This window comes from Dromiciops gliroides, chromosome 3 (genome assembly GCF_019393635.1).
Source record: "Dromiciops gliroides isolate mDroGli1 chromosome 3, mDroGli1.pri, whole genome shotgun sequence".
NCBI classification, from domain to species: domain Eukaryota; kingdom Metazoa; phylum Chordata; class Mammalia; order Microbiotheria; family Microbiotheriidae; genus Dromiciops; species Dromiciops gliroides.
The window spans coordinates 228,221,546-228,232,454 of record NC_057863.1 but is presented as its reverse complement, the minus strand read 5'-3'; the positions used below and the strand labels follow the sequence as shown (position 1 = coordinate 228,232,454).

The following is a 10,909-nucleotide window of genomic DNA, read 5'->3' as shown; positions in this document are numbered from 1 at the left end:
TTACTTCTCTGTAAAATTGGAATAATCACCCTCTCCTTGTCTACTTCACGGGGACTGGAGAAGAAATACTATATGAGGAACAACTTGTGAATTGTAAAGCATTTTATGAGTTATGAGTTATTTTTATTTAGTGGCAGAATTCATGACTAGAACCCATATCCCTGATTTTCAGTTGGGTATGTTTTCTATTTCATTATCTTCCTTTTTCTTTTCCTTTCCCTTTGTCTCAGACCTGGACTTTCCTATATTAATAGACTATTAATGAAGAATCAGCAAAGTAGATTAATGTAACTGTTAATCTAGTTTCTTACTTGGAATAGGATGAAAGGAAATAGGCTAACATCCCAGCAGGATGGATTTAGGTTAGACTATGCCTAACTTCATTATGAGGGAAAATTCTAGAAATGTCTTCCTGTGGAAAATTTAGTTATAACCAGATATCTTTTGGGAGGGTTAAGGGCACTCAAAGGATCAAAGGGGCCTGGCTCCAGTCAATTGTAGGTGCTTGATCAGTACACTTGCCTTGTCTCCCCCTCCCCCTTTAATACTGGAGGAGTAAGTCAGCAATCATACTTAGGAACCTCAGGAAGGATTTTTGAATGGACTTACTGTACATGAATTGAACCAATTGCCTTGGGGATATTTACTATGTCTTTCACATGCCATGATTGTGACTGTTCTCACCTGGGGAAAGAGTCCAGGAAGCCTGGACTCATGGTCTATTCCTGTATGGTTGAGTGTCATGGAATTCACTCCACCTCAAGGGTCTTGTGTCTAGAAGTTTGTCTCCCATTCTTCCTCTCTGCAACTGCATTTGCCCTAGGTGCTAGAATTCTTATTTGCAGGTCTGTTTTAAGTGTAATTCTACCATGAAATAGGCAGATGACCTTTCAGTATTCCCTTAGAGTCCTTCCTATGAGTCTGTGAGTCAAATGGTTAACTCCAAATGAAATAAATTCATAGATTCCCCCCCACCCCATTCAAGTAATTGTCATCAGGCATTATTAAAAAGCCAGGATAAATGCTGAATTCTATTAATTAACTGGGTACTGTTGATGTAAACTGGCTGCAAATCTTATACAGGTAGCCAGGAAGCTTGGTTCATATTAGCATTTCTACAGATTTTTCATAATTTAAGTATTGGCACCAGCTAAGTAGTTGAAATAGAAAGGTAAGTTATTAACCAAGTTCAATTCTCTGACAAAGCAACTAACAAAATCTTGGGCTCCCAGGCTTGAGGGAGGGTTTGTTTGGCTGCGCAGCTAATAGAGAGTGTGTGGTACCAGAGGAATGTGTCACAGTAATGCAGAGAGCTGTAATGATGTCAACTTGTTATTTACTTTCCAAATCTGAATGACTGAGCAAGGCGAAAGGAGAATCAATCAACCACAATGTGACCCTACAGGCGGAAAAAACACAGCACTCCCACCAGTAAGAGATTGGGGGAAGGGAAGCACATGTAACCAGGGCAATGTTGCATCATTTACTTGCATTGGTTTTGTATCGCACCCTTCTTTTTTCGATTGAATGTAATACCTCAGTATCAATCTGTACAAATCCAGGGGACAAATAAGGAAAGAAGGGCAGGTTCAAGGCAAAAGAACATCAACAAAACCTTTTGGGGGTCTTGAATTGCAACTGATACATAATAAAAATCCATTCTGCTGATTCACAATTATGGAGACTGTGTAAGTCTATATTTTTGATGTGCTCTAATGATGGTGTAGAAACAATAGTTTTACATCATTTGTGATTTATAATAATAATATAGCATTTGCATTTGTTATGTTTACATTTTTGATAGGTGACCTGGCCCTTAAAAGTAAGGATCCCCCTCACCTTTTTTTGCAGACAAATAGATCAAATAAGGTTATATTGTGGATTACTAAATACAGTACTAGCCACTTATTACAAGGCTTACTTATAATACCATTCTCCCTTCCCCCAAAACAACCCAAAACAAAATTAGACTACCACCACCTTATTTAAAATATAGGAACCAGGCAAAACCCCCACAACAACCCAAATGTGTTTTGGAGTATTTGTTTAATTGGATTAAACTCAAAAGGGCTAGGCGATTGCCCCATGCATGGAGGAGGGAGAGAGATGTATAGAATTGTGGAGTTAGACCTGTGTTGTAAAGTAAGCCATGAGAAATAAAAATACTTTGCAAATGTCTGAAACCTGGATAAGATAATATAAACAAATCTTGATGCCTGAACCGCCTTTACACCCTAGGAACAACAATAACAATAACAACAACAAATTTTGCTCTCCCTAAACTCACTGCCATATGCATGTATGTATATTTCATCTACATATGTACATACCATTGCTCATCCACTCGGGCTTATTTTGCAAAATTGCATACAACAAAGCTCACTTATATTTTTTCAAAAGAGGGGGAGGGGTAGGTGTTTTCAAGCAGCCGAATTTTAGAAGGGAACAACCTAAATACTGGTTGTGTTAAAGACAGTTGGGGAAAAAAAAATTTTGTTTTGGCCTCCCCCCCAATCCCCCCCCCCCCAAAGGAGGGGTGGTGGTGGTTGGCTGGGTTAGTTGTGGCTTAAGTTTCTTTTTTCTTTCTTTTTTTTTTTTGCAGGAGGGGGGAGGAGTTGCATTTTGGAGAGGGTGTGTGTGTGTGTGTGTGTGTGTGTGTGTGTGTGTGTGTGTGCGCGCAATGGGGGAAAAAAAAGGTGGTTCCCCACTCCACCCCTTCTTTGCCTAGTTCAGGTCAGCTTGCTGGATTTTTTTTCCCCCTAGGAGGTCACTCGCTGACTGTCTCTGTCTCAGTCTCAGTGTGGATCTCTTGTCTCTTTTCTCTTTCCGAGGGGTAGCTGCTTCTGTTTCTGTCTCCCTCTCCACCCTCACCCTCTCTCTCCTCTTTCCCTGTCTCTCTCTTCCCCCACCCCCACCCCTCACCTCGTACACACACACACACACACACACACACACACACACACACACACACACACACACGCATGCAGAGACACACAGAGACACACATCAAACACTAACTCTGCTAATGAATTAGTGAGCCGCAAGCAGCCAAGCAGCAGCACCTCCTGACCGCCATTCCGCACCCAAAAAAAAAAAAAAACCCAAACCAAAAAAAAAAAAAAAACTTTCCATTTTCCTCTTCCCACTCTCTGGGACTTCCTTTGCATTTCGGTGTGTGCAGAGGGGGGAGGAGGAGGAGGAGGAGAAGGAGGAGGAGGAGGAGAGGAGGAGGAGGAGAGGAGGAGGAGGAAGAGGAGGAGGAGGAGGAGGAGGAAGAGGAGGAGGAGGAGGAGGAGGGGGAGGGGGGGGAGAGTTGGGATTTACAGTCTCCTTTAACGCTTGCTGGGACCTTGGAAAAAAAGAAGAGTTACACCATGTACAGCAAGTGAAAGAAAAGTCTTGTGTGTTTCCAACAGAAGTTGAGGCTTTTCCCCCGCTGCTTCTAGGAGTGAAAAGCGTTGCCTTTAATACACTTGGAGTGAGGTGAGTTTGGAGGGCTGATTATTCATCATTTAGACCTTTTGGAGAGGAGGGGGGGAAGAGAGAGAGAGTGAGGGAGAGAGGGAGAGGGAGAGAGAGAGAGAGAGAGAGAGAGAGAGAGGGGGGGGGGGGAAGGGAGGTGGAGTGTGTGTATTGCAATTTTCTGATCAACTGGCCCCTGCTTGCCATACAACACCCCCCCCCCCTCCACCATGCAACAAACTTCTCTGGGTTCCTTTTTTTGGTGGTGATTGTTATTATTTATTTATTTTGCAAGCACCCCCCCCCCCAATTGGATTTATGGCTATGTTTCTCCTAGGATTCCCCACATTTTACTCTTGAGTGTCTATAGTGTGTGTTATGTGGTTTTGTTGTCTTAAATCATCTGGACAAAGTGGCTGGCTTTCTTAAAGGAAAGGTTTATAATTGTGATTATTTTGTGATTGTTGGGTTAGGTTTGGAGACGGTGGTGATTTTTTTAAGGCTTGAACAATAACAAAATGTGTTAGCTCCTGAAGTGCTCCTTAGGCTTGTGTTGTTTTTTTTTTTGTTGTTGTTGTTGTTGTCCCCCCTCCCCCTATGTTCTTTTGTTTTGGGCTGGAGAAGAAAGATCAATAAGTTTGGAGGAGAGTTTTTGGAATAATCACTTGGCTTTCAGAGGCTGTATTTTTAATTGGGAAAACTGCTAAATGTAAGGTATTCACATTGCAGATGGTGTGGAATTTCCACCAGCCCAGGGGTGGGGGAGGGGAATCCCATTCATCTACAGTATTAGATACAGCAAGGACTGGAATTACACTCGAGAAAATTGATCAAAGTTGAACTCCAAATAGTTAAATAAGTTAGTGGGTGTGCACGTCTGTGTGTTTTTTGAAGCACAATTTGCCATACTTGTCAAGTAACTTGAAAGCCACTCTCCTCCCCTCCCCCTTCAGCAAACTACTGCGAACAGTGTTCAATGTTATGAAATAGATTGAGGGTGGCTTTTATTAAAGTGTGTGCAGGAGGTTGCCCACTTCGCAAGAAAACAAAATTGCAGACCTGTTGCTTACGTCGTTAATGTGAAAAGATGCCTTGCTTGATCATCTGGATTCTGTGCCCCGCCAAAGAAATTGCCACCCCCTTCCTAAATGGTGTACTTGCTAGAGAGAGACTTATGTTATGAAAGCCTGTGAGAGCACCTTAGTCCCAACAACTCTGGGCTGCTTTTTTCACTTTGCTACTTTTGTACTGTTTTAATCTGAGCAGTTGTTTTGATATTTGGTTTAATGGGGTCTTATTTCATATATAATTGGGGACACTTGTGATAGGAGGCTGCCAACCCCTGGACCTGTTTAATTGTATGTTATTGTATCTCAAAGGCATTATTGCTGTTAAAATATTAAAAGTTAGGTTTCTAGGTATTTAATTTCAAGTCAATAACACTGTTTAGGGGGAAAAAAGACAAAATGATTGCATCTATAAGGTATTTCTTACTTCTACAAAGTTTTATTTTCCTCCTTATTACACGATATTTTTATTTTTCTGGCAGGCACTAGAACTCACTTTTAACCTGAAAGGGGGAGGGGCACAGCTACAAACCGGGAGGGGGAGGGAAAGAGAAACCTTTCTGCTCCGGCCATGTGTACTTATCTTCAAAAAAGGCAATGGCCCTTGAATATTTTTACCAGAAAAAGTGTGCCACAATCTTAGAACAGATTATGAGATAGTACATACAATAAATATAGTGTGAGGCAATTAAGACTTTGATATGCTCATTATTTTGAGATCCGTAATTTTACACATACAGTGAATATTTCAGGGAAAACTTTTAAACTGGGTAACAAATGTAGGATAATGATAACCAAAAAAGAAAGAAAAAGAAATGCACTCCCCTCCGGTCTGACTATTAATGATCCTTTCCTTGAACCTAATCACTTGCATACACTTTAAACTTCACACACCTGTGGGACAAAAATGGTAAGTTTATCATGCTGTGCTGTTGTCCCATGTGTATTTAGGTCTCCGGGGTGTCAAGAGTTGCCCTGAAGGTTCAAATAGGAAGAGATTTATTTGCACAAAGCAAGTAGAGTATGAACTCATTTTGAAAGATCATTTGGAGAAGAAAATGGATTTTAAAACATTTCAGTAACATTGTTTAAATATTTTTGTCTGTTGATGAAAGTAATTATGATCTAAGTAGGAGGAAACTTTCTTCTTTCAGTCCAAGGGGTAGCAAATTGTCAAAAGGGGCAGTCAGTGCATACGGTGGGAATCCTTGTCAATTAAGCCCTCGGCATTTGTTGACTATTCAGTAAGCTTATTCAGAGCTCTATACTAAGCTTCCAGAAGGATTGTTCTTGCCCTCAGGGATCTTCCTCTAGGGCCAAGCTTTAAGACTTTTGTCATTCTTGCCTCTTTACACACCTCTTGGCCCATCTTTAATTGTTCACACCTCCTTGTTAAAAGCTAGGGGAAGAGATGAAAGTCTAGCGCGTGGCTAATTTCTTTTGTTAGTCTTTTAGCTCTCTAAGTAACTTCCACTACTTAGAACTTCTTTTGAACCCTTCTAGTTTGGCTATAACTCCTTAGCTTGGAGTGTGTTAGTGGTGGCTCTGGTCTTATCACAACCCCTTCCCACAAAACTCTATCAAGAACCCCAACAACAGTTATTTTTCCACACAGAGTAAGAAAGAGTACTAGACCCAGAGTCAGAACACGGGGGTTCCCAGTACAAAATTGGCCACTCTTTAGCTATGGGACAAGTCAGTCCCATTTCTGAACTGCTGTCTCATCATCGGCAAAGTGGGAATAAAATGTAATTGCCCTACCTATTTCATGAGGTTACTATTTGATTTGTGGTGATTTCATTGTGGGTATACTTATTGCAAACCCTCTTCACTTTGGTGTAGGTCGTTTTATAAATCGCTGGCTTTGGGGACTAACCTCTTCAAACTTAGCTAACCTTATCCTTAGCCAAACATCCTTTTGCTCATTGCTAGGGTTTCCTGGAAGCCAGTTGTTCCCAACCCTATAGGCAAAGGGTTGCCTAGGCCTGGAGTTATTATGAGGGGTAAAGGAATCTACGTGCTTGTCATTTATTATCAGCCAAGAAAATATACTACTTGACTCAGTACATAAAGTAATCAAATGCTATCTTCTACACATACAGGTACTGCTATTTAAAAAATACATATAGGTACCATTTTGATTAATAAAAGGGGAAGTCCTTTAAAAGCATTCTTGAAGTCATGGTATTTTTGTTATGTTCCCTCTAAATTTCCTTTTATTTATTTTGAATATATCATTACGTCTATACTTGTATGTATATATTGTATTGTACATAACCAATTCATTTTTGTCATCGTGTCTTCTATACCTAGAGCATAGTAGGCATTTAATAAATATTTGTCTATCGATTGCTTGATCTGTTTCCTAAATCAAAGAAAAAACTGTGGTCCTAGAAAGTAGTCACAGAAAGAACTACTACTACTATGTTGAGATCTGAAAAATACATCATCCATCACATACTGGTTAACTACTACCTTATGCCTTTCCATCCATCATAGAAAGAAGGATCTATCACAGCTTCTTCTCTGCCAGCATAGTCTTTGAAAACCCAAGGTCCCCTTCATGTCTTGGTGGGCCTCTTCCTCATTAATGCTTTCCTCATCATTGGTGAGGAAAGGGGTTCCCAAACTGTAAAATATGATCTAAATGAGTTACGGTAGTTCACATTTTGGCCGCCATTCATCATTCATTGAGCTTTATGGTTTACTAAATGTTTTCCTCTAAATGTGATCGTATCTCCATTTTACACCTGTGGAAACTGAGGATGGGAAGGGTTTATACAATTTACTCAAGGTCATACAGCTGGTCCAGGCCTTCTCCAAGTCTATCAAATTGCAGAGTTAGGATGCAGTCATTGCATTGTGTGTACATCTTTTTCTCTGTCCTGTAAAGATTTTAAAATAAGTTACATGTTGATTTCTGTATTTAGCCACATAAGCAGTTCAAGCAGAAATTTAAACAGTAATTTTATTTCTATATGTTAATGGGTATCTAATTTGCCAGTTGTAAATCATCATTGATCTTTAGAAGGCCTTGGGAGAATAGTACAAAGAGCACTGAACTTGAAGACCAAAGGTTTGGTCGTGTTCATCCTACTAACCATGTAACTTTAAACAACTAATTTGAATATTATATGTCTCAGTTTGCTAACCAAAAAAGGGGGTAATCATCCTTGTTCAGCCTTTTCAGAAACATGAAATGAGACAGTGTATGTGAAAATGGCTGGAAAATATTAAGTACTATCTAAAGTCAACTGTTTTGGTTCAATTTTTAATATTCTGGGTAAGGGAGATCAAAGTTTTCCTCCAATTTTTTTTTTTTAATTACTGAGATCTCCTTATATAGGACTTTGATAAAACTTTTTTTGACTTGGGGGCAGAAATATTAACCTTGGCATAGACTTCAATGCCCAGCTCTCTTATCATCTCTGGGCCAGTGGAAGTCTTCCAAAGTGAGAAGATTCATTATGATTTTGTTGTTGTTGTTGTTTGTTGTTAATGTCAGGGCCTTTCCTTGTTAAAAAAAAAAAAGTGACTGATTCATAGTTCAGCCAGTAAACTGGGATCATCACAAAAATAAAAGAGCTCTCAGTGTAAAAAAAAAAAAATTGAAAGTCAGTTTGCTACTATAAACACATCGCTGCTGGGTCTTTTGAATAGCTTTATGGCTTTTAAAATAATTATATAGTACAAATTTAGTTTTTAAATGATGATGGGGAAAAGATAAATCCATACTTGGCCTCACATATCTACCCACTCCAAGGGTCCAATATTCTCTCTGTTAAGCTTTGGCAGAAAGTAGCCAGAAAACTTTTGAAGGCCAGGAATTCCCTCTTCCAGGGAGAAAGAGGATGGAGCACTGTTGAGTGATAGAACTAAGCTTTGAGAAGTATTCTCAGACCTTAACCAACATATAGATCTTGAGGTCATAACTGAAGATTCTCTCCCAATTTCCTACTTGGGAGGAAAACAATTAAACTTCAGATTCTGGGCTGCCCTACTTTTGTGTTTTTAACTGGTGGTAAGATTCATGCTGTAAATGTGTTTTTACACATATGTTTGTGTGGCATTGAAGTCTGGTGTTGAGTGATAATAAATGATTCTGTGCAATGTAAGGAAGGAACATCTCTGTTGTGGTTTTTTATTATCTTGGATTTGCCCTTTTTTCCTCTTTGAAAATTAAATGCACTATATAGACAGTAGGCTGTTTATATTTCACCACCAAGTACATTTTTTAAAAAAGGTTTTAATCAGGAAGCAAGATGAAAATAATTTTGTAAACTATGCTTTTTTTTTTAAGTTGGAAAGATAAACATTTTTTAACATGACTATTTTTAGTGTGAAGGAAATAGCTGACCTCTTTACAGCCAGAATACGGACATTATATTTTTTTCCCTTAGCTTCTCTGTCCCCTTCCCCCTGGCACTGTTTATAGGTCTCTACCCAATAGTCCAGTTGACCACACTGCCTGAAATGAAACAACAAAAATCAAAACTGAATGTGGGAAGAGAATTTAAAAGTCAACATGTTTGGAAAGGGAATAGAACACATGGTCTGAGAGAAGGAGTTTCAAAATCTCAGGGGAAAGATGTAACCTTAAGGAATTCACTCCCAACATTACTTCTTTAGCAGTGTGTCATTGAACTTGATTTAAAAAATGGTGATGTTACTAGAACTAGAGCTCTCTTGCCTTGTCATCAGGATCAATTGGGAATCTACTCCAAATGTGGGAAGAATATTCAGAAATTAATTTGAAGACATATTTAAAAGATTAAAATGGAGGAAAATATTTTTGTTTTTTAAAAGGAAGTTTTGTATATTGCTTTTAAAAATAATTTCTTATGCAGAGTGAGGTAAAAAGTATCTATGAAGAGATTAAAAATAGAAAGAAATCTAATGTGTGGGGGTTAATATTTTTTTAAAGGGCACAAAGATTAAGGGGAGAAATTCCTGATTGAAGGGTGTGAATGATACTGTTCATTTTAACTGTCATGGTACTTTAAACATTTTGCTTTGGAATCGGAATATGCAACCAGCAAGCAAGCTATCAACAAATATTATTGTTGGGTACTGTGAGGGATACAGAATGTATTAGATGAGGACATACTACAAGGCATAAAACCCATGAAGTGATAATTAGTAATATAAAGTAGTATATGATAAGTGTCAATGGGTTGGCACAGACAATAAATGCTAATGGAATTTGGAAGAGAATGAGACCACTCTGGACTTGTCAAGGATTTTAGTTGGTCTATTAAGGATGGTTAAGAATTGGGTGGAAAGGAAGGGGAAGACTCTGCTTTGGTGTAACAATCCAGAAATCTAAAACAAACTTTACAGAACACCTACATAAAAGCAGCTGGTTGGTAACAATGAATTGAGCACAAGGTATGAGGTGAGGAAGACCTGAATTCAGATCCTGTGTCAGACACCAACTTTGGCACTATGGGCAGATCCCTTAACGTTACTCAGCCTCGGTTTGCTCAGCTGTAAAAGTCAGGGAGTTGGATTTGATGACCAACAAGGTCTCTTCTGGCTCTAAATCTATGATTCTAATTAGGCGTTTACTTTGTTTTTTTGGCACTTCGTCCCCTGGGCTTTATTGGCATAATCATAGGTCATTACATTGGGTCAACATTTAGTTACTTTGGTATTTCCTAATTTTGAGAAACAGTCAGAAACATTGGGTTGTTACCTTTCTATTGTTTACCCAGACAACCCCAAATTCAAGTTCCCTGGCATGTACCCAGTGAACTTCTTGGCTAAGTTTGGAATATGATGGCATCCATGTTTGTTCTTACCGCATTTCTAGACTGCCTGACTAAATTGGATGTCCATTGGAAGCAGGCTGGAAAGCAATTAATGTTAGGATTTTTGAGGCTGCCACTGTCTTTGAATGCTTTTTCAGGCTTTACCCTTTTACTTCCTGTGGAACTGGAATCCCAAAATTTAGACTGAAATATAGTCCAGAATTGGCCCTTGGTTTTAGTTGTATACTTCATTACAAATATAAAGACGAGGGAAAAGTTTGTTTTGTTTTGTTTTACCAATGGTGATTAGATGTACCAAATTCTTAAATCCATATGCGACTTTAGGGATACATTTCAGCTTAATCTTAAGGACAATTTACTTGGATAGAATTCTGATACATTTTTCACTCCATTTGACCCTGGAGCTACTCACATGCTTAATTTTTTTTTTTTTTTGCGGGGCAATGAGGGTTAAGTGACTTGCCCAGGGTCACACAGCTAATAAATGTCAAGTGTCTGAGGCCAGCTTAAATTCTTTAAAGAGCTCCAGTTGCATTTTTCTGAGTACTCCCTACCACAGATAAATTTAGATAAATTTAATATCACCCTATAGCCAACCTGGTGAGTCTG

At 39.0% G+C, this 10,909-nt stretch overlaps 1 protein-coding gene across 3 annotated transcripts in view; it reads left to right on the top strand.

The window, feature by feature from the left end:
- The first annotated feature begins 3,312 nt into the window (after nt 1–3,312).
- TBL1X (transducin beta like 1 X-linked) overlaps nt 3,313–10,909 on the top strand; it is a 379,125-nt gene continuing 371,528 nt past the window's right edge. For all 3 annotated transcript variants that reach the window (XM_043992597.1, XM_043992599.1, XM_043992596.1), the window contains exon 1: nt 3,313–3,483. The gene's annotated coding sequence lies outside the window, so the exon portion shown is untranslated. The remainder of the gene's footprint in view (nt 3,484–10,909) is intronic.